Raw genomic sequence first — 25096 nt, 5'->3', positions numbered from 1 at the left:
GGTGGGATTCTTGGGAAAAACCCCTTCTGAGTTGCACACTGCCAACTTCTCCTTGCATCCACACGTGGCACAGAGGAAGAGTGAGACAGCTCCTTCACCTTTTTTATCAGGCTACTAATCCCATTTATGAAGGCTCTTCCCTCTGGACCAAATCACCTCCCAAAGGCTCCATCTCCAAATACCATTACACTGGGGATTAGATTTCAGTCTATGAATTTTAGGGCAACATAAACATTCAGACCATAACAACAAATGACATAGATCAAGAAGAAATAAGGGGAAGTGTCTTTGACAAAAAAGAAACCAAAAGCAAATAAAAACAAACAATGCAGAGAGCTTTCTAATGATTACAGATTTTAAAAAGAAACACCTGAAATATGAAAAGAAGCACTTATACACTTATCACCAAGGAATATTAGCCAGTCATAATGATCCTAGGAAAAACAGAGTCCAAATTGCCCCGAGGCTTAAAAATTCAGTGTGAGGGCACTAAAAGGGGGCTTTTGGCTGGGCTCAGAGCAGGAAGAATGAGGAATGAAGAGCCTCTTAGGGGCAAGTGATGTCATGTTGAAAGCTATCAGAGAAAAGCAAGGCAATTCAACTCCTATACTGCTTTCTCTATCGAGGAAAGTGATCTTCAAACTGGGAAGGCTAGAACAAATACGGTTAGTAGGAAACTGAAACCTGTAATAGGCAAGGAGACAAGAAAACACCTTGCCACTCAAATGTGTTCTGGAGAATGACATCCCACTGCACAGAGGAAGGTGTGGGGTATAAGCAGCTGCAGGGAGCGATGGAGTATTGGAGGGGATTTTGAGGAATAGGAACATGCTCCAATTTAAAAAAAAAAGAAAAGTAAAGTAAATGGGTGGATTACAGAAAGGTGAAAATTATCCAGACCTGAGAATAATTTTTTTATGGATATGTAGACTTTCATCATGGCAAGCATATCCATAACCATAAAGATCTCCTTAAAACAAAAACGTGTCCCAAGTATCTTTGTTAAGTAGTGATCTAAAATGAAGTAATAATTGGAGTACCTGGTGGCTTAGTCGGTTGAACGACCGACTCTTGATTTCAGCTCAGGTCCTGATCTCACAGTGGTGAGATAGAGCCCCACCTCGGGCTCCATGCTGGAGGAAAGGGACAGAACTATCTCCTGAAGTGGTGGTGACAAAAGACAGAGGTGGCTTTCAAAAATGCAAGGGACATAGCTAATTAACTTATCACCTCCTTCAAGCTACAGTGAGAATCTATTGGGAGAATCAAAGCCCCATAGCAGACGCGTTTTAGGGCAGTTCATGAAATGCCTCATATTTCAGTAGAAAACTATTTCAACAGTGAAATGACATGGGCATCAGAAGCATACTTTGCCGTGACACATGGTAGTTGACATCTTTCCAAACAACCACCACAAGTCTGGGGTCCTCAAGAGACTGATGTCTCCCAGCTACACGACCATATGTACTCGTATTTCAGTGAAGAACAGGAACTCTGCTGGCTGCTCCATATTCTGGGTGGAGAATGCCAACTGGTTTTACATAGCCTAAATCTACTAGGGTATCAATTGCCATTTTTAGTGCATCACCCCACAGAGTTGGCATCAGGTTTCATCTGGAAAATAACCAGCTCTTGGACTCACTCCTTTGGAGGTTTTTTGGACCATGGTATGACATAAGTAACCTCAAACTCTTGTTAATCAATGAGAGCCAACTTTGGAATGAGAAGCTGTTCATGGCCATCCTTATTTTTGGTCAAGCCTTTCTGAACTTCAGTTCCATGAACAAAACTATCATACTTCCAAGGCATCTGGGTGGTTCGGTCGGTGAAGCATCCAACTCTTGATCTCAGTTCAGGTCTTGATCCCAGTGTGGAGAGTTCAAGCCTTGTACTGGGCTCTGCACTGGGCATTGAAGCCTATTTTAAAAAGAGAGAGTTAAAAAAAAAAAACCAAAAACTATCATACTTCCAAACATGAAACACTTTATTCACTCCACCTCCAAATGTTACACTCCAAAATCCAACAAATTCAGAGTCAGCTGTCCAAAGATGAATGGTTTTCTTAATATTTTCTGGAAACTCATTTTTCTTTAAAAGTTTAAGATAATAAGTATAAAACTCATAGAGTACTTCATCATATTGTCAGCCCCCCCCCCCTTAGCAAAGGTGAACACACCTGAGGGTGAATGGCTGTGTGGCCAGACCCCTCAGGAATCAAGCCTGGTGGTAGCTTCAAGTGCTGGGAAGGGCAGCCCAGTGGGAAGGGAAGCCAGTCAGTAGTCTTTCAAGGGTCTCTCTTCCTATGTATTCCTTACTGGAAACCAGGTCCTGGCCAAGTTTTTTAATGTCTATTTATTTTTGAGAGAGAGAGAGAAAGAGCATGAGTAGAGGAGGGGCAGAAAGACAGGGAGACACATAACCTAAAGCAGGCTCCAGGCTCCGAGTCATCAGCACAGAGCCCGACGAAGGGCTTGAACCCACCAGCCGGAGATCATGACCTGAGCTGACGTTGGAAGCTTAACCAACTGAGCCACCCAGGTGCCCCAGGACCTAGCCAATTTTTAAAAGAGTAAATATTTTTTAGTATTTAAAATATAATTATTAAACATAACTACTTGTACCACTCTGATTTTTACAAAACAAGCTTTACCCAACTAACCTTGTTTCTATGCTAAGAAGTTATAAGGGAAGCCAACATTTTCCTGGGTCAAGATCTCGAGAAGTCATAGTCAAACTATCCCTATGGACAATGTGGATAAGCATGAAATGAATGGCAATTACATGAAGAAGAGTTTTCTTAACTAGTTGAGTTACTGAGTATATATGTTACTGATAAACTCAGTTCTGCCCATCTGAAAAGTGGCATGTGATGATGGGGGTGGGGGGAGGTTGCTCTTCTTGAAAAAATGTATATATTGGTACCTTTTTAATGACTTGTATGGATATATGGAAATCAAATACATGGTCTTTTGATGCAATGCTTTGAAGATATTTTGACAGCCATGTAAAACTATTTAATTTTTTAAAGAAATTTTCCTAAAGTGTCAGTTAATATAATTATATACACACTGACTTCCTGACCTTCATCCCATTTCTGAGTGAATTTTAGAGGCATAGTAAGGTCAGACCCAGGGATGGGATGAGGCTTTGAGGTGTTCATTGTTCACATTTCTAGGAAACAAGAAGATTTTTTTTTAATATTTTGATGTTCCCATTTTGATATGATCACATCAAAGTTGTCACATCAAAATGTTTTTTCCAGACCCGATTCCCATACATTCATCTGCATCACAGATTTTGAAACTCCAGAGCAATAAGGATAGCTTTCTTCAGCACACCCAGAGGAGTTTACTTTCTGGTTGGCAGTAATTCCCTGGGCTTCTAATATTTGTGAAGACAGAAAGATAGGAGGATTGCTGATGTGCTGGCTTCAGAGTCAGTATTTGATAACTCTCCACCACTCCAGATGGCTTCTTCCTGTCTATAGGAAATACGGGTAAAGATACACAGCATTCCAGGTTCTTTGGTTGTGAGCAACTGAAATAGACCCTGAGTAACCTGAGCTAGAAAGTACTTTATAGGAGGGATACTGGGAAGCGCTTGCAATAATAGTAAAAAAAGGAGGGGGGGTGAACAACAGAGTCTTGGAAAAACCGAGAATCAGAGCAGCTGCAGGGATGTCAGGAGAAAACCCAAACACTGCTTCTGTAGGGAAGTGCCATCAACGCTTCCGTCCCACCGACCACATGTCCCTCGGCATCTCTGCCCAAGTTGCAAAGCTTGTCTCCTGTGCCGTCCCCTCCTGGGATTGGGCTATTGGGGGTCACATGTGACTGACAGCCCAGCCACGTGCATGCAGGAGGGAGGTTTCCCAAGGGAAAAAAAAAAGGGCACAGTCACCAGAGGATAGGGGCAGTCTGCTGAGAAAGAAAGAAAAAAATAGATCCACTGGAGACCTGATCTTCAGTCAAACACTCATTTTGGCAAAATTCAGGTTTGATCTCACCTGCTTCATGGAAGTAGGGGCTTAGTTGACTGCAGGCTGCATGAGAGTGCCAACACAGTGCTGGCGGCCCCAGCATCAGTGGCACTGTGCCCCTCAAAGATTCCACCCCTCATGGCACTGCCACTGTCCTGTGGGTGGCCTCCCGTGCTTCTGGGTTCAGGGACACTCCCCTTCTTCATCCTCTGGCTCTTGGGGTGGTAGCTGCTTCCCGCAGTCACTAACATCTCTGTCACATTTGCCTTTTTGTTCCCTTTGCCCTTCCACAGCTACGTAGAAAGCTCCCGTATGAATTTGTCTCTACTGGAAATGTTGCGAGTGTTTCTACCTTCCTTTCTGGATCCTGATAGATGCACATGGTGAGGTTCGCAGCAGGCTGGTGAGGAGTTTCACACCATTTCATACTTAGAACGGGTGGCTTGTGTAAAGGAAGACTTTAGGGAATGTGATAACCAGCTTCTCCTATCTGAAGAGCTTTCATCTGAAAAGGGGATTATATTTATCCCATGTAGTTCCAGAGGGCAGAAGCAGGATTAGTGAGCAGAAGTTTTAAGGAAGCAGCTTTCAGTTGAAAGTAAGACATGGTCCTCTAAACACCTGAACTGCCCACAACGGAATGCACTGGGCAGCTTTTTTGGGGGGTTAGTCAAGCAGAGGGTTCGTTTCATGTCTCCGAGACACCAGAGAGGTGCCCACCAGAGTGACAGGGCTGGGCCAAATCAATTCTCAAGGCCCTAAAATCTCCCTGCAGAATCTGTAGGCTTCAATTAAGGATTTGGTAATTTTCTATCGGAGCTTGAGAACAAAGCTAGAATGCTTAACGGCCTGCAGAAAATAGTAACTGTTATCCTCTAGGAATTACTGTGGCCCCCAGAGTAATTTAAAGCAATGTCTCTTACTCTAGGGCTGAAGAAATTATACTTCCCACCAGTCTATACCCAGCTGAGACCTGACACCCTTTAGTAAAAGGATTCTTCTCATTTGCTTACGTCCCTGGATCCCCTCTGTGTACCTGGGATTTACACCCAGAGGCCCTTTGGAAGGGCCAAAGCTGACCACAGCCTATGACTAATGGAATCAAACGATTCTAGTGTTCTGAAGAGAATGGCTCATGCTTGTGAATATTGTTTGATGAATTCACATCTCAGAATCCTTCTACTGCAGTCTGAGGCTTCCCACATCAGCCCTGGGTTCACAAGGGATGGACGGACAGTTATAAGGGAACCAGACAAGACTTCAAAATCCTGCGACTATCTTCCCGCCACCCCGAAAATCCCACCACCCATCCAATTCTTGCTTCAACTGTCCTTAATCTGTGTACATCTTGTACAGCCCACCCTTCTGAGGTCTGGGGCACATAGCACGAGTCTCAAAATGGCTGTTCTCCATACACTCATTTTCCTTTCCTGGAGCAAAACTGCCTTCAATTGTACTGTGGCTGTTTGGGGACAGGAGAGGAGAAAGCCATTCCCTCTTGAGCCCTGTTAAACCAAATACAGAAACGTAAAATTCTAACTTCTAATATGCTCAGAAAATGGTAACTTCTAGCACACTAAAAGAATCATTCTCTTATATTTTCCAATGAGAATATTGGAAGAGAGAGGAAAATGCCATGTTTTACCCATGATCACATACCCCAGATATAACGGCCAGAAATTAAACTAGAGTGAGTTTTGACCTAGTCCAGGGATGCTCCCCTGACTCACCACAACATTATTGCTTCAAACGATCCTACTTTACAAGAGAGGAAATCCATGGAATTAAGTGTGTCAGTGGCTCAGCTCGGTTTTCTAGCAAGTGATGGTTCAAGCCGACAGTGGGACATCAGTGGCCTGGAGGTTGCATCTTCTGCCAACACAATACCTTGTAGCTAATTCTACTTTCCATTCTGCTTCCCCTTAATTTTTCCCGATATTCTTCCCATTCCTCTCATGTCACAGGATGATTGCCCAGAAGACAAAGGGAAAATGTCTGAGGATGGGTGGGCGGAGTCTGGCTCACCTATTGGCTAAGGCACTGGACACATGCCATGGTTTAGGGTGCAAAATACCTTAAGACACGGACACACTTGTGTGCCAAAAAGTCCAACAAGAGCAAAGAATAATTGAGAGTTAAACAACATCCTCTTCCAAAAGCTTATCCTCAAAATTAGGGCTCCAAGGCCATGTTCTCCTAAGAAAACACAGTTGGTTAGTACCTGGACTGAAGGAGCAAGGCTGGGTAGAGGCTGGTGCTAAAAGGGAAGCAAAGGGCAGGAATATAGAATATTGTGATGTGGTGGGAGGTGAGGAGGTGAGGAGGTGGGAGGTGGGGAAGGAGAGGTGGGAGGTGGGAGGAGGGGAGTGGAGAGGGCACAGCAGGTTGTCTCACGGATGGGCCCCCCTTTGGGATCCACTGTCCTGCTGCAGGTCAGGAGACCCCTCCTCATCTTCCAGCTCGGGAGATTTGAACTGCACTGTTCATCCAACTCTGTTCTCTGTTTCTTCTCCCTCTATCCCCTCTCTGCCCACCCCTCATATTGTTCCCCTCCTTGTCCCTTTATGTCCCTCAGCCCTCTCTCTGCCTGCCCCCTTCCAGTCTGAGGCAGCCACTTGGGGACCCTGCTATCCAATAATTAGCCTGAGCAGCTGCTCAACCAAACAAGCTCCAGAGATCCGCAGCTGGGAGAGTGGAGTCCTGCCTGGAGGAGGGGGATGTGGGGGGAAGGTCCACCAAGCCTTCTCAGGTGGCCAGATGACGCCTAATTAGGCCCCCTGCTCTGGAGGCCTCACCAGATGGGCAAATGCCTGGAAGCCTTAGGGAGCCAGCAAGACTCTGTGGGAACTCCCAGTGGGTGGTTTCCTTTCCAGCTGCCTCTCGGGCTGTGGGGGGAGGGTGGTTAAAATAGTAATTGGTGCCTCAGGTCAAGGGGCCTCGCTTTTCCCTGCCAGGAGGGGAGATGCTCTGCTTCCCAGTGGTACAAACCCCCAAGCCCTCCCCCCGCAATTGCCAGCCTGGAGTCCGAGTTGTTGACGCTGTTGATTGAAAATGATTTTTTGAGACACACACCAGAGGAGTTGGCACTGGGAACATTTTTCTAAATCTCAACAATGCACACCATCATGCATTCACAAAAGGCAGAATTAAACTAGAAGGGAAACATGAAGAAAATGCGTGGGTTTCATTCTTTCCATCTCCCCAGCCTGCAAAAGTGATCTGTGAACGGCGTGGCAGAGGGAGAATGGAGCAGTAAATGATTTGATTTTGACAGCTTGCGGTTTCTGGGCAAAGGAGAAGTCGGGGCCAGGCAGTAACGGGAGGGGGACCTCTGCAGAAGGTGCACGTTTTAGATTGCAGAGTGAGGCCACTGCCTGCCAGGGAGCGCTGCCCTCTCTAATCCACACGGCCGTGGCACCACCCCCTGCCCCTCGATATGGCCATATCTACAAGAAAAGATGCAGGGAAGCAGAAAATGTGCCACCCTCCTCCCCCCAAAGTTCTGTTACCAAAAGGAGTTTGCCATTCAGGAACCCAGCCGGGCATCATTGGAAATACTGGTGATGAAGGTGACGAACGTTAAGGGAGAAAAAATTACAAGGAGCAGAGCTAAGGATGGACCAAATGACCTCTTTGTCCTTCCCTCTTTTGGACTTCCCTAACTCCTTGTGTGACAGAGAACATCTTTGCCTTTGGGTGAAGACAGTGATATCTGTAGTGCTTAAATCCTTAACTCAAATGGCCTTAACTCAAATGGCCTAGTAAAGTAAAGGTCAGGAAAACCAAGAAATCTTTTCTACCTGACACTATAGCCCTTACATCCCTGTTTGCAATACCCTAGAAGCAACCATACAAATTCGGAGCAGATACTCACTCACTTGGTGCTTTCCTTTTTCAAGCTGTGAGACAGTGAACTCACATCAGAATTGGTTTTACCTTACAATCACCTTCTAGCCCAGGGATGATTATTTTCTGTTATATGTGGAATAAAACCTCCAAAATAAAATAATAATACTGAGAAAATTAGTATAAGAATTATTCATTTTCATATTTCCTCTTTACTCTTGTTATTAATGTCCCTAATTTGTGGGACCAATTTGTGGATGGGATGGGCTATATGTATGATTACATTTTTGGCCAGCAGAGGACCAGGCTGGCAGAAGAATGTCTTTGACAAAGCTCAGTTCTCCGTAGTTTCTGGAGTATAGCATATTCTGCCAGTTCAGGCTGATACAGTGGACATTAATTGTTAATTCTCCTACAAGAGCCATCTGCTAAACCTTGATGCCTTGGAAATCTGGTGAAACAGCGCCATCTAGCAGCCCTTGCTCTAAGTGCTTTGAAGCTGGGTTTATCTGTCGTTAAATGACCCATGGAAAAGGCCACCATTCTTTTGAGGTTGACCAAGTTGGTAAGATGCTCTTCACAAGTCCACCTTGGCTATCAATGAGCACAATCGTTTTGCAACCACTTGGAGTCCATTTTGCTTTAGGTAAGTAGCTCAGCTTAAAATTCTGGATGGATAAGCCAGGTTTCATAAAATTACATTAGCATAGAGCATTTCAGAATATACGAGAGGGAAAAGGCAGTCTTTTCAATAAACGGGGCTGGGAAAACTGGACAGCTACAGGTGAAATAATGAAACTGGATGATTTTCTTTACACCACACACAAAATCAAAGTCAAAATAGAATAGAGACCCAAAACAAAACAGGAAAGCATAGAGCACTTCATCCATGAAACACGAAAGTATAGAGCATTTCATCCATGAGACGCTTTAGAGCTAAGCATTTAAAAGATAAGGAAATTTGGGGTGCCTCGGTGGCTCAGCCAGTTAAGCATACCACTGTTGATCTCAGCTCAGGTCATGATCTCACCGTTCATGGTTTTGAGACCCACATCGGGCTCTGCACTGATGGCACAGGGCCTGCTTGGGATTCTGTCTCTTCTTCTCCCTGCCCCTCACCTGCTTCTTCTCCCCCTCTCTATCTCAAAATAAATAAATAAAATTTATAAATAAATAAATAAATAATAAGGAAACATGGGCCCAGGGAGAAAAAGATACCTACCTCTTCAAGGTCACTTAGTTAGTTTGTGGTTGAGTCAGGCTCATGAACTAAAACCAATACTACTATTCACAGAATAGGAGCAACCCTTTTTCAAAGGCAGGCCAGAGATGAAGATAGGAATAAGACACAGAAGTGAGAGCAGCCCTCGGTAAGCGAAAGTGTGGGTCTCTTTCTGAATCCACATAATAACCGTGGTATGACAAGGCAGATATTAAACATAAGGACAGATTTTGGCCCGTGTCTAGGACACACGCAAAAAACAATAGACAGATCTTTGATCAGCCCTCCAAAATGTCATTGAAATGGCTGGAACAAATATTTGGGCTATTCCCCAACCCAGCCTCTCTGTAGTCTAGCCAGTCAAAGTTCTTCTCCCTCAAAGGAGAAATACTACAGATTTTAATTTGGGGAATAGGGGTTTTCAGGTTTTTCTCCTTCAAAAGCCCTCTAGAGCTGTGACTTCAAATATGTCAGAGTCTCTTTCTCTCCCTTGGTGAAGAATGTTGTGGAGGCTTTTCCTGTCAGAGCTGGAAGGGAGGGGCCTTCAGGATGAGCTCGAGCAGCCTGCACATTTGAATTGCCTGGAGGAGACGTTCAAAATGTCAGTGCTAGGTCCCTACTCCAAACCAATGAATCAAAGTCTCTAGTATAGAGCCTAGGTGTTAGTAATGTTTAAGTTCCCTGAGTGATTCTAATATGCAACCGAGGCTGAGAATCACTAGCTTCTAGCCCAAACTTTCTTCTTAAAGATGAGAAAACCAAGGCTCAGAAAGATAAAGTGACCTGCCCAGCAACACACAGGAAAGTCACGGCAGAACTGAGACCTGTTTTCTCTTCCCTGTCCTTCACGGTCTGCTACAGTTTACTAGGTCATGCTCAGCAAATGCAGCATGCTAGACCTCACCAGCCACCAGCCAGAGTTGTCACCCCATGCAGACACTGCCCCAAGGGACAACCATCTGGGAGTAACTGTCTATGGATGGGAAGTGTTCTGAGCGCTGGGCAAACTGAGCCTTCAGGAACCTGAAAGAAGAGATGCTTCCTCATCTAACCAATGCTAACCAATGTGGGGGTGCTGCCACTTGGTAATATATTTTTTCCAGCTATGATTTTCAGAACCGCAGAAATAACCACACGGTGGGTTTGGGGACTTTGAGGTGGACCAGAACCAAGATCCATCGATCATCTGATTGGTGGATGGTAGTGGCACTTTGGGTCTACAGGTTACACTAGTTTCCAAAAGTCTGGTTCCATCCCTTTCCTCATGCACCGTCACCCTGATGAGCAGTCGTGGGCTCTTTAGGGAAGGTTGGGAGGAAGACTGACAATGTACACTGTTGGCTGTGCAGCAGGATTTCCTCAATGGGACTTTTCCTCCCTATCACTCAAGGGACTCTGGGTCTAAGAACTAGCCCAAGTCTGGGAATTGGTTTCGGGTCCATGACCTTCTATTGACCTTTACCACATCTAGAGTTTTTCCATTCATGCAAATCATGTAAGCCTTTAGTAGCCTGCCCATCTGTTTCAGCCCAAGGAATATCACTATCAACTACCTGGGCAAAGCAACGTTCTGATGGTTATACTATTATGGTTACTGCTTTGGCTCTGCTAATCTTTCAGCAACCTCACCCACCTTGTCTTTGGCAGTTAAATACCACCTCTTGCTCCCAGGTTCCATCATCCCCACTTAAGTCAGGGAGGCTAGTCTAAAGATAGCAGCCCCCACCATCACTCTTGGCCCATAGAGAAGAGCCACCACGGTGCTTTTCAAGGATATTGGGCCTCTCCCCCGACAAATGCATCTCGCCCAAGTTTGGTGAAAGGATTACCCCCTGGACCCTCGGGGAGAATACAGTCAGGAGATGGGTGAGGTGGTGTCATATTATACACCTACTCTAGCATTCCCATCTCCCGAAGCCTTCGGATACCTTCTTCCTCTGCCTCACGGAGGCCTTCCAAATAGGTCTTCCTGCCCATCCCACTTGTCAGAAAGACCTGGCCAGGACTCATTATCTTTTTGTCTTCATGACAAATCAAAACCCCAGTGATTCCAATATTAAAATTTTGCTTCCAAACATCTCCCAGGCTGTTTCTCAAACCTTAAAATAGCTTTAAAAAAAATCCTGTTAGACAAAGTGCCCCTGGTTTTACAGAAATAGCAGATCGTGAACCATGAAATGAACAAGTGCATTAATACCAAACACTTAGAAGAGAAGAATGATTCAGGAAATCTTAGCATAAGATTCTCTAGATGAGGTTTGCTCTGACCAGGAATATACCATCAGGCCATTGGCATGAATATCCCAGGCTAAGCCTCCCTGCCCTACTTCCTAGTATCACCCCCTGCCTTCAACCAGACATGCAAAAGTTGGGGGGTGAAGAATCTTGACCTTGTGGAGCCAAAATTGTTCCAGAGCTCATAACTCTATTGTTCTTGCTTTTGACCTTTAGCATTCCTGAGGTAAAATAGAAGCTTTTCCAGGGTGGTGGGTGTTAGCAGCACATGTAGAGATTTGCATCAGGCTCCACACTGTACCCAGGGATGACTTGGTCTGCAGCTTTTTTTTTTTTTTTTTTTGGATTTGGATGTTGTGACCAAAATAACACAGGCTGTCAAAGAATTCAATTCAGGAATGCTTTCACACTGCGGGCCTGTCATGTCACTCCTCAGTGAAACCCTGGATTGGCTTCACCTTCCAATGGAACCCCCTTTCCTCTCTGGCTCACTTTCTATCCTGCTCCCTTGCTAGCTGTGGTCCAGACACAGCAATTTCCTTGCTGTTCTTCAAACATGCTTAGGCCCTCCCCCTGGCCATTTCCTCCACTTATCATGCCCCTCCACCAGTTAGCCCTCTGACTTCCCTTAACCTTTGCTCAAATGTCACTCGAGAGCCACCCTGACAATCCCATTTTCTACTACATCCCCCATTTCCCTCTTCTGCCTTTTTTCCACAGTACGACATACACTATACTTCATTTATTTTGATATTGTCTGTCTCCCCGACTAGAACGAAAGTTCCACGAGGGCACACATGCTGGTCTCATTTGTCACTGCTGAATCCTCTGGAAAACCTTGGCACATGGTAGGCGATGAGTAAATATTTCGAGAGTGGATGAATAAACTACGAGGTTCCTGGCTCTGTGGTTGAGACGATTACAGCTCAATAAACAGGATCCATGAATGAACTAGATATGGCCCGTTTGCCTGCTTTTTCTCTCCAACAAAGTGGAACAATCTCACAGTGATCAATTCAATTAGTTAGGAATTGCCCGACTGTGATACAACATACAGACACAACGATTGACATTTCTACAGCATTTCTTTTTTTAAATTCTTTAGTTAAAAATACACATACATAACTAAAGCAAAATGTTTCCATTCTACCTAAGCTTGCTATATGCCTGTAGTTTAAAAAAAAAAAGTGCCTCTTGTCCCAGTAAAAATGGTCTTCATCATTTTGTTTGGAGAAGAAGGTTTAAAGTATAAGGGAAATCATAATTGTGATTCCTTTCACCCTGGATTCATAATGACTCTACAAAGACAGCAGCCTGTGTTTAACTCCATAGACCTGGAGGAAGTGAGAGGAAATCCTCAAACACCTGAAGGTGAATAGCATCAGTTCACTGCAAGAGGAGGCCACTCTTGTCAGTCCTCATCTGAGTAGTTTTCCTTTGGGCCGAACGAGAGGTTCAGCCAATGAATTGCTTAGTTATTAAGGTTTATTCTGAATTCAGACAGCTCTTATATCCTGGAAATTTACCACCAAGAAATACATTCAGCAGTTGGGGAACTCCTGGTAAAATATTCACTCTTATATTTGTCAAATATTAACTTAGAACTTCATAGGCAAGTTGAATAAACCAAGTAGAATGTCCGGAGACAATATTTCAGCATTCTGAGAGACAGGAGCTCCAGGAAGGCCTCCCAGATAGTGTGTCCTTTGGACAAGCCCTGAACAAGATGACAAAGAAACCATACAGATGTAGGAGAGAGAACATTCCAGGGAAAGAACTTGCAAAGGTTCTAAGATGGAAATGAGTTTGACATGTCAGGACACAGGAGACTCTCCTTTTGGCTTTTCTCCTTTCTCCCTTTGGGTGGAATCCCAATCCCTCATCCTGGCCCAGAGGCCTGCCTCCCCTTCTCTGGTAGATCCAGGGCCTTCCCAGCTCTTAGCTTGAATTGGACATCTCAGAGTAACTCCACTCCAAAACTTCTGTTGCCAGGGGCTCTAAGACTAGTTCTCCGAGGTAAACAAAACCCCTTTGTCCACCCACAGACAGGAAGCTGTGGATTCCTGGCCTTTCCACACAGGTTTTCTGTTGCTGACAAACTCTATAATCAAGTAGAGGGGTTGGCTAGATTCCATGTGTCCCTGGGCTGTCCCCCCTCCCACCCCACCCCCACACTCCCTCAACAGAGCTCAAAACATGAAAGGTAAGGTTGAGCTGAGCTGCACAAAGGACACACTCACAGTGTGTCCCATTTCCCACAGGTCTGACACATGTCATCATCACGAGTGAGCTGGATTCCCCATCCCCTCCCAGACCCTGCAGGGAAGGAGGGGAGTCAGCAGCAAGGAAGAGGAGGGAGCCACCTCCCCCAGAGTCAGGCTGGGGGTTCCAGTTAGGGACACGCAGTCCAGACCAGACCTTCTTCTTGGAGGGAAATCACAGTGGGCAAGGGGAGAAGGAAACCCGGCCATGGGTTCAGAGCTCCTCTAGCCCGTGGGTATGGGCACTGCAAACAATATACGGGCTGTGGTCACTGCTGAAATGGGCCCAGGTTTATGGATGTATTAATGTTTTCACTGTTGTCCATTTGTCTCAGCCTCATTTCTAGCAGCTCCCAGTTCCATGCTTAGATGCAAGATGGGCCATTTATTTGAACAGAAATATAGAAAGAGTGAATTTAAAGGATGCTAGAAAGGCAGAGTCAGCCAAGGTACCCGTGAGTTGTCCACTGCCTGCTTGCTACCGTCTTTTTCTACTCTGACGCCATTGTGCTAGGTGCCTTCTGCACGTCACCTCATCTAACTGCCATCTCAACGTGATGCGGGTCTACTGTCCCCAGGTTGCAGATGAAAGAACTGAGGCTCAGAAAAGTAGAGACACCTGCCCAGGCTCACACAGCTAGAAAAGAGCCGGAGTTGGACAGAAGTGTTAGAGTCCAAGGAGACTGCTCTTGGAAGCAGTGTTTCCCAAGACACTTGGAAGAGGATTAACTGTATGCTGAATACCTGTGGATATGTTAAATTTTCTAATTCACTTTCTTAGAATTTCAGGATTTCAGGATTCCATCAAGTTTCTGGTAGGGGGAGTGGCAACAGGGGGGGTAAGGTGTAGGAAAGATGCAAACCCAGAGGAGAGCGCTGCTGACTTCATGTGTGTTTGCCCCTGTGGCCTGAGCTGGCTTTTCTTTCCAGGGGTGAGGGGAGAGACGCCTGTGTTAGTCATCACCTTCCCCTAGTCCAGCTTCCTATCCTGCCTGGCAACAGGCTTCTCTGGTATATAAACAAAGTACCAAGCTGCCAAAACAGTGTGGAAGGGAGGAAGCCAACAGGTCTGTCCTTGAAAATCTCCCCACTCCCAGGCTTGACACCTCCCTTCATTTCACAAATGCAAACAGAGAGGCACAGAGAGTGGACGAAAATGGCCAAGAAGACATCAGCAGTCACACAGAATCAGGATGAGAAAGAAAAAGCAACTTGCCCATAGTTTGTGTGTTCATTCACTCCCTCGTTCATTCATTGGGATTCATTACAACAGCAAAGCCCTGGCCCTCATGGAGCTGATGTTAAAGTGAGGATAGACCATAAATGAATAAATACACACTGCAGTGTAAGGAGATCGAGAAGAATATATAGGAGCTGAGGACAGGCCTCCTGGGATGACTTTGAGCAGAGACGTGAATGAAGTGAGCCATGCATACAAGGTTACTGAGAAGGGAACATACGTGGTGTTTACAACAGTGGTGGGGGCCAGAATACCTCGATAGGAATGAATGAGGGATAGCGGGGTAGAAATTATGTTGAGAGGGAACTAGTGCTCTATCATAAAGCATCCTGTGTGAGAACAGGATTTTGGATTTTTTTAATAGTGATGCAAAGCCATGGGAGAGCTGAAAAGAAAGGAACATCATGATCTCTTTTATGTTAAAAAAAAACAACAAAACCTCCCTGTTGTTACCCTATAGAGAAGAACCCACAACCTGCAAAGCAGGACAGGTGGAAGGTGCTGGTGGCATGAGCTAGAGCAGGAGGAGCCGGAGTGAGAGGTGGGGAGGTGTTGAGGCCAGGAAGTGTTGCCCAGGTGGAGGGAAAGTAACCTGCTGATGTATTGCATGTGGAGCGTGTGCAAAAGACAGGATTCAAGAACAACCACAGAGTTTTCATCCTGAGTCTGTGCTCAAATGGTGACACCACTAAAAAAATCTTGTACACGTCCTAATCTGTGTCAAATTTAGCCTGTATCTCTAGCCCTCAGAATGGTGGATCCCACATAACAGGGGCTTAATAAATTTAAATGATCAGATGAATGTGGTGATTAATACGTGTACATATACACAAATGCCAACATTCAACTACCCTGCTTCCCTTTGGCTTTTGCTGTGGTTTTTCAATTATTTTAGCTTTTTTTTTCAGATAAAATCTTGGTTGGAATACGGATATATAAAACAGACCGATTGCACGATGTTATTAATGGTTGTTTACAATTTTAGTTTAATTATGACATTTACTTATGATAAAGTCAGTCAATGAGGCCAAATGGTTCTGATAAACACAGACATTTGGAATCAGATGATACAGATGACGACTGCAGGTTTTTATGTGCTCTAACTTCCAATTTATTTGTTTTGTTTCGTTGAACTTTATGAAGAAGTGCTTACAGCTGGCAAACGTTTTCAATGTGCTACGTGCCAGTTAGTAATGCTTTAGGCTGCATGTAAGAAAAGAGTTAAATGTCAGAGGATATTTACTATTGATTAACAAAAGCTAGGAATATAGAAAAGGATACCAGTTAGATGTGGTGGCTTATAAGACTTGAACAAGTACCCCCAAAGGTAGGCAACATAGAACTAGTTCAATGGTTCAACAGTGTCCTAAAGGATCCAAATCTCTCCATCCTTCCTTTCTGCCCTCCCTTGGCTGACCTTTCATCCCTAGGATGCCACTTCATGGTCATGAGCCATAAAAAAACCACCAAAAAACTAGAGCAAATGGTGGCCAGGACAGAGAGAGATCTCTTTGTGACATGCTCCCAATGTAAGGGAAACATCTTTTCCAGACACCACCAACAGAGTTCTCTTGTGTCCAGTTGGCCAGATCCAGGCTACATGCCCTCTCGTAGACCTTCACTAAGCTACAGGACTTTCTACCTGATAGCTGAACAAGACCAAGGAATAATTTCAAGAAACCTTTCAATAACCAATCTGGAAGCTTGAAAGTGGTGGAAACATTTTGCATAAAGTGGAATAAATAATCATACATAATGTAAAACTGGACCATCTCCTGTTGTTCTCAGTGGCAAAAGGCAATTGTGACCAGATCCATTCTGAAGATTTCAGAAAGTAGAAATAAACTGACACAAAGAAAGACATACTAAATACTACACTTTTTCTATTTATCAGTATCCCATTCAATGTGGCCTCTGTTCCCCAGAATCTCTCTTCTCTTTCCCATAAACCCCTAAGAACTTCATTCTTCCCTGACTCCTGTCTGCCATCTTTCTTCATCCATAGTCCCTACGATCATCACCAGTCCAATCTCTTGATTTCTCCATTTGCACCTCTTCCCACTACCATGATGAGCACAGAGTCATGAAGACAAACTTGTTCCCCTAAGAGTGAAGAAGGTAAAAGGCCATAGTACCAATGCTTCAATATTTTCACCTCTGTCACATAACAGTATTGAATAACAATTCTCATTTCCTCTCATATGCGATAGAATTAGATCAGAAGTGCTTCAAATTTACAATAAGGGCAAAAAAAATACTTATCGTTCAACATTATGAATATGCAGCATAAGTTAACTTGTTATTCCATTAGTGATTCAGTAACATGTCAGGAAAGGCTCTGAGCATCTACTTCAGTATGATCCACGTATACTTTAGGGTTGAACTCTTGTGCAATTTTCTAAGATTAGTTAGATGCTGGCCTGAATTTTTTTTTTATAAAACCAATAGCATTTTTTCTCAAGTTAAAAAATATGCTCAAAGATAGTAGAAAAATCCTTATTCAAGGGCTATACTCCTTACACAGACACATACAGACACACACAGACACACACACACACACACACACACACTGTAAACCTAACAACACAAAAACCTCTAGTGTTAAATTGAAAATGGGAAATATTTGGTGTGGGTTTTTTTCCTTAGTCTATAGTTTTTAAATGAGCTAATGATGCATTACTTTAAACACACACACACAAATCAATTCACCCCATAGTAGGGTAAACATGAGTTGTTTTACACATTATTTTTCCAGACTCCTGCAAACGTGTAAATGTATTAGTGAAGCAAAGTGTCATGTTAACAAGTTAGCAAGAAACATAGGTCTCCCAATAAATTCCTAACCCTGCCTGTGTAAAATGGTGAGCAGGAACCCAAGCAATTCAGTCTATGAACTCCATGCAGCCATCCCTTCTATGACAGGCATATTGACCCCTTCCCATTGGAAAAAAATTTAAAAAGTAGAAACTCAACAAAAAAAAAAAAAAAAAAGACTCTGCTTGGAATGGAAAAGACCATGACTCATGCCAGTGGAAGACCCCATTCCCTACCATGCACAGGCTATTTGGTAAAAGGTAGTTTCTAGGATTATGGTTGTGTACCTTGGGCAAGCCTCTCAACCTCCTCCAACATGGACGAGATAACCTGCTAATAATAATCATGCCAATAAGGCAGCAGTGGTTGAATGAATGAAGAATTTCATTATCAGTTCAATTTTCAGCATCAAAAGTTCAAATTATGGAGCATCATCTCTGATAAAATTGAAACCTGAAGGACTACCTATGATTTCCACCCCACCAGAATTGAAATTCTCTGCCTTTGAAACCCTTCAGGAATTCTTTATGTACTTTTAACTTGAAATAATGACTTCATTTCAAAATAAAGCAGCTATAGATTTTGAGGTTGGCTTGCTTCTAATGATTTCGGGTTTTTTCATCCAAGGCAGGAAAACTAGTCTGACCTTAATCACTGCAACAAAGAAGTTAACCAACACCACAGCCGCTGTCCCACCCCACTCTTTGATATAGACAACTAGTAAGAGTTCTTTTTGCAATGGCAGCTCCATATCCCAACTTGCCTGCCCTACTAAGCTCCCCGTACACAAGAGATCTACTGTCTGATCCTGTCTTACTTTCAGTCTTCTTAGCTGAGTTACTTGATCTCTCTTATAAGCTTAGGCCTTACTCAAGTCTCTAAAGCCCAGTGGTTCTTCAGGCAGGGATGTGTATGATTATGGACTTTCTCCCAAAGTCTACAGTTGGTTTTGCTCCTTCTACTCCCAACATTGTATTCTATTCACTGGCAGTTACCTGAGTCATGAGTAACTGTATCTCAAGACACAGCAATATCGAGGCCATCCAATTTTATCATACTTTATAAAAAGTAAGTGCCCTCCCCTTCGAATCACACATTTTGATGGACTAAAACTCATCAATAAATCATGGTTCTCACTCTAATGCCATGTTTACTTAATTTTCTCATTATGAGTTCTCAGCACATTAAAGAGCTGCTAAGATGCACTGTGCTTTTAACAGGTAGCATACATTAGGAAACAAATGACAGAAAACCGAACTCAAATGGTATGAACAACAGACACAGTTTTTTAAATTTCATAGCTGGAAGACTAGGTAGGGATATATTAGGACATTGTTTTTAGCTCCCTCATTTCTTTGAGGACTCAGTTTTCGTTCTTCTCTTCATTCTGCCTAATTCAGTAAGTCAGCTTATAGCTTTCTTCATGGTCATAAGATGGTTACAACAGTTCCTGATATCACAGATCAACACAACAACATTCCACAGCAAGAGCATCAGGAGAGAAACTGTCACCTTGCCCCTAATCCCTGGTTTCCTTTTACCAGCCAGAAAATTTTTCACAAGAGCTCCAAAGTTATCCTGCACCACCTCTCATTGTCCATAATTGTGCCACATTCCCAACCAATCATTCACAAAAAGGAAATGAGACCACCTAGTTACTTTAAGGTCAATCTGTATTTGCTCTGGGCTGAGATTACAGCATACCCATCCTTTCCCAAAACAAACAAACCAACATACACACAAAAACCCAGAAGAATGTGAAGCATTAAAAAATAGAAAAGGAGAAAAGAGAGAAAGGGGGATATCTGGGGCAATCAAGTGTGCTAAAAGGGATATTGGAGACCAAAATGTAAATAAAAGCACATGCCTCAATTACTATATCCCCAAAGCCACTATGTAATATTATCAGATTTACACTCGGCACCACCTTCATGATAAGGGCAGAAAGGTCAATAGAGCCATAAGGAATTCACAAACTACTGTTGATAAGGCAGTGGTAAAATTTTTTTTTGCATAGCAAAGATACTTCTATATTTTAGGGTCCATTACTTGAAAGGTTTCTGAAATCTGAGTGCTTTTTTTCCCTCATCAAATCAAGTTACCATCTAGGACACTAGATGACATTTATCTCCATTGTAAAGAGGTTCACAAATGCATCGGTATTATCTAAAGATAAAAACAAATAAATACTCACTACATGATTTTAATACTTATTTCACAGTTACAGTTATTAAAACAGTAATTTATGAACATAAGAGTAAGGAGATCAGTGAAACTGAATAGAAAGTCCTGAAATAGATGTTCACATCTACAGGCGGTTGATTTTCAACAGATGATGTAAAGTAATCAAATAGAGAAAGCAAGTTTTGTTTTGTTTTGTTTTGTTTTTCAGAAAATTGGGCTGGAACTGATAAACCATAGGAAAAAAGAAACTTAATCCCTGCCTCACACTATACATAAAAATTAATTTGAGGTATATCAAACACACAAACATAAGAGAAAAAACAAAGCTTTTAAAGGAAACTATCTTTATGACCTGGGGATAAGCAAGGATTTCTTAGACAGTACACATATTTCAAGAAAAAAATTATGCAAAATGTTGACTGCAATTTTATTCATAAATAATTCCAAACTGGGGGGGGGGGGGAACCAAATATCTAAAAACAGGGAAATGAGGAGCACCTGGGTGGCTCTTCGGCTCAGGTCATGATCTCACGGCTCGTGGGTTGGAGCCCGTGTGTCGGGCTTTGTGCTCAATGGCTTGGAGCCTGGAGCCTGCCTCAGATTCTGTGTCTCCTTCTCTCTCTGCCCCTAACCCACTCGCATTCTATCTCTGTCTCTCTCAAAACTAAATAAACATTTAAAAAAAATTTTTTAAACAGGGAAATGGAAAAATAAATCATGGTATATTAATAAAATAAAAAATTAACCATTGGTACATTCAACAATTTGGATGAATATCAGAAACATGATGTCAGGTAAAGAGGCCAGACACAAGAGTATACATACTGCATTATTCTATGTATAACATATTCAAAGACAAGCACAACTAACCTAATGTGCTATAAGTAAGAATAGCTGGCTTCCTAGACTATTGGCTGGAAAGAAGCACAAGAAACTTGAGGTAGTGATGGAAATGTTCTATTTTATACGGTGATAGTTACTTTAATGTATACATGTATCAAGATGTATTAAATTATACACTTAAAATCTATGCATTTTTTATTTGCAAATTATTCCTCACTAAAAAACAATATATAAATGCTTGAATACATGAGTACTAAATTTTAAGTTGCATCTTTCTTTTGTCTATATTTTAAGATTTCTTAAATCATGAAGTCTATTTTGATTATGGATTGTAGAAAGTTTCCAGTCATCTGGCATTGAATTCTTTAAAATGACATAGATATTTATGATTTATTTATTTATTTAGTAAATTTTTTAACTGAAGTCTAAAATATATGCAAAGATCCCAAGTATACAGCTTGATATTTTTTTTAAAAAATAAATACCCCCATACAACTGGATGGAAAATATCACCAATACCATGGAAGTTTCCTACTGCCCCCTTATTGCTATATAGTGCTCCACCGTATAAATACACCACAGCTGATTCTGCTACCAATTTCTGGGTATTATAAATAAAGCTGCCAAGAACATCCTTGTACATTTTTGGTGCAAATATGCATCTATTTATGGACCATAATGTAAGCATATGTTCAGCTTTCCTAGATATTGCCAAAATGGTGGTGCTAATTTACATTCCCACCAGCAGTGTATAAGAATTCCAGTTATTCAACATCCTTGTCAGGACCTGGTATCACCAGATTTGTTTTTGGTTTTTGGTTTTTGGTTTGTTTGTTTGGTTGGTTATTTTGTTTTTATTGTGTCTGTGTGTGTGTGGGGGGGTATGATTTGGCATTTTGGTGTTTCTTGGGTTGTTTTCTTCTGGTTTTTTGTTTGGATGGTTTTTTTATATTCTGTTGGTATCTCATTATGGTTTTAACCTACAGTAAAATTTAACTTAAACTTGGATTATTAATTATTGCTTAAAACGTCTTCAAAAAGATTATATAAAGAAGTAATTATATGCTAGAGAGCATAGAAACAGAGCAGCAGGAAATGTGGAGATATCACAATTCAACATTTTCTTACAAAGCAACAGCCCAACAACTAAGTGCCATAAGTGACCTATAAAAGAGTTGATGAAGCTGCATCTGCCACTGACTCACACAGGGAGGGAAAGATATTAGGAAAAGATTGCTTGTCACAATGCCAGGTAATACAATTACAAGCAGCAGAATCAGTCAAATCTTCAAGATAACCCTATGCAATAGATGTCACTATCTCTATTTTATAGATGAGGAAACTGAGTAATTAGCAAAACCAGAATTCAAATTCAGGTGGGTCCAGTTCTAATATCCATGCTCTTCCCACATTAAGTCAAGCAGAATATAAAAGAAGCAGAGAAAAAGCTATGCCCCTTGACCATATAAATCATCATAGTCTAACTTTCAAGCTCATTATCTCAATAGAATACCTCCCAGTATTATGCGTATCCAAGCAAGGCCAAGATAAATCCCCACTTTGCTATGAGAGAACTGAAAGATTGACTGATCCCCGTGATCACAGGGCTGGTTTGAGAAACAGAGCCTGGATCAGGATTGGAATCCCCAGCTCCCCAGGGACAGGTCATTAGGCTTCACCATCATAGGAGAAATCAGCCAAACATACCCATCTTTCATCAGATGTGTCTCCCATCAAACCTGAGCTACAAAGCATGGTGTGTGAGATGCATGGATGTCTTGGTCTCCTCCCCACCCCTTACTATATACTATATTCTCTTTTTTCAAACAGCTAGCATAAGATGCTCTGGAAAAGAATATTCACTGTCAAGGTTTAGTATTTTAATCAGCCCCTCCTCCCCCCTGAATTTATAAGTTTACAAAAGGGTATTGATCACCCATCTACCATCCAAAAACAGAGTCATCAAGGATATGAAGTTCTACTTAATGAGGAGCTGAAGAAATATTTTAGAGGTGATGGTCTTCCAGGGGCATGTAAACAAGACTGTTGGTTAGGTCTGGAGATTAAAATGTCCAGCAATCCAGTAGAAACTACCTTGCACTGAAAGAACATCTCCATTTAGAGTTGAGACTGTCTTTCAACTACATCACTCATGATAAGGATAAAGACTTCCCAGTCCATTGACTAGCAAAGATAAGCATTTAAGTGGCCTAATTATGCCTGAACTGGCAAATCACCCTCACAAGAAAACTAATGCTTTTTGCCAACATAGCAACAATCCAACTGTTCCTTTGTCTTCATAATGATTGGGTTAACAAGGCAGGAAACCCCTTCAAAATCAAGTTCGTATACACTTTGATTTACTGTAACTATCTAAAGTAGAAACCCTTTTCCCAACCAAGGGAGGAGAAGTCTCAGCAACTTGAACAGCTGGCAAAATAGAACACATATTTCAGATGCATGCCATAAAAATGATATCCAAAGACTTATTTTCTATGGAGGAAGATAATTTCCACAATAAGTCTCCAAGCTACAAGTAAGACTAGAAAAATGGACAATGAGGTTACAGCTGGGAGCTTATCTATCTTGTTAATACCAGCAGTCCCCTGCTAGTGAGTAAGTCCTCCCTGACTAGCAGGAAGTTCTGGGAGTGAGCCACTAGGCAGAATGAGAGAGGAGGTGTGCCATTTCTAAGTTTAGATATGCTAAATCAACCCATTCATGTCCAGTGGAGTGAGGGAAGGGACTCAAGTTCTCAATCTTAATGGCAGGGTAAACACAGGCATCAAAAAAAAAATACTTTTAAAGGTTAAGGTTACTAAAAAACAAATATTATAGAACTTAGAGAAAATTGTCAGACCATTGAATTTCCTTCAGCGTCTACAACTTTCTTTCTCTTTAAAATAGACTCAGAAAAATCATTTTTAAATGAATAATTCTGTTGTATGAATAGCTTTTCTCTAATTTTTAATTTTTCATATGTTCAGATTTTCATGTACTGACTTTTACCTTAGGCTGTAGTTCAGAAAATGGAGGGAAAATCATTATATGAAAGTGAGGGAGTCAATAGAAGTCAAAGAAACTTGCATCAAATTATTTGGAAGCACTTTATTTGATAATTTTCTTTTCAGTTGGTCTCTCCATTGAGAGGAGTAGAAGATTCCTCTTGGAAAACAGTAAAATACAGAATGGATTCCCAAAAATGAAGATCTTCATTGGGGTCCTAAGGGAATTGGGTTTAATGGACATTCTTATCCTTCTTCTATAATAATTAGTGCACTCTTTTATGATGGTATTCACAAAGCTGAAAGAAGTTTGGTGAACACTAATGTCATAAGATGCTCTCCCAAAAGAAAAAAAAAATAGTTTTCAACTAAATTTGGGGAAAGCTTAATTTTAACTCCCTTATTAGAGGGTCAAAAGCACATCTGCATAGTAGAGATCAGTTGTAAAATAAAATAAAATAAAATAATAAAATAAAATAAAATAAAATAAAATAAATAATAAACAAACAAAAACACCCCAAACTGTCAATAGTGTTTCATGCACCATTTCCCATTTAGCCATGGAAGTCTTTTTTTCTTGCAACAACTTACAGCTCTTCAAGCATAACACTCTTTGGAAAATGTTGTTCTAGTTAGGAAAATGTTGAAATACTCTTCATTCCTCATTTACTTGATGGGAAAACAAACATACCACCTTGGGCACAGGCATGAGAAGGGGGTTTTTCAAGTTGATCCATCAATCAGGATGGGATCTGATCTAACTTCCAGCCAAGGTCTCTCTCCTCTAACTGTTTCTGAAAATCACACTCCTCAAAAAAGCCTACCTGGTTTCTTGCCATTGGTAAATGATATTATGGAAGAAAATAGGGCAATGTTCTCTCCTCTGGGAGGAGTACATGTCACAAATCTAATCTGTTGATTTATCTTCCAACATGGTGCATCTCCTCTGGAAGATATGCCCTTGCCCCAGTGTCATCACAGGTTAAACCAGTAAGTGGGAAAGAATGACACAAGTGTCTGGCTATCCTGGCTTTCATTGTCACAAGAGATGAATTCTAGAAGCTGATACCTAACACAAGAGCCACTTGGGGTATACAAGGCTTTGGGCAAAAGAACAGGACTAGACTGTTTGGCTAGCTTTAAGAAAGTCCTAAGCAGCTAATGACTCCACAGTTTCACCTCCATTCACATGGCAAAGCATCATGCCTGATCAGATACTATCCAAGTCAAGGGTTACGTGAAATCAAAAGGACATATCCTAGCTAAGAAGTTTTGCTCAATGGAAATTAAATTGATGGGTTAAATACAACTAAGTATTTAAACAAAATTAAACATAGTACCTTTTCAAATTTTATGTTGTAATTTTAAATCCAAAAGGAATTGTCTGGATTTTTGTATGTGAAAAAGAGAAAGGTGTTCCTGTAGTCCCATCATTTCACAAACAAAGAAGTTAAGACTCATAAAATG

The 25096-nt window shown here is 42.0% G+C and overlaps 1 pseudogene; it reads right to left on the bottom strand.

The window, feature by feature from the left end:
- Nucleotides 1–1334: 1334 nt before the first annotated feature.
- LOC102964905 lies at nucleotides 1335–11501 on the bottom strand (annotated as a pseudogene).
- Between the last annotated feature and the right edge of the window lie 13595 nt (nucleotides 11502–25096).

This window comes from Panthera tigris, chromosome D3 (assembly GCF_018350195.1).
Source record: "Panthera tigris isolate Pti1 chromosome D3, P.tigris_Pti1_mat1.1, whole genome shotgun sequence".
NCBI lineage: Eukaryota > Metazoa > Chordata > Mammalia > Carnivora > Felidae > Panthera > Panthera tigris.
Note: the sequence above shows the minus strand (reverse complement) of the source record. Positions and strands in the feature narration are given on the sequence as shown.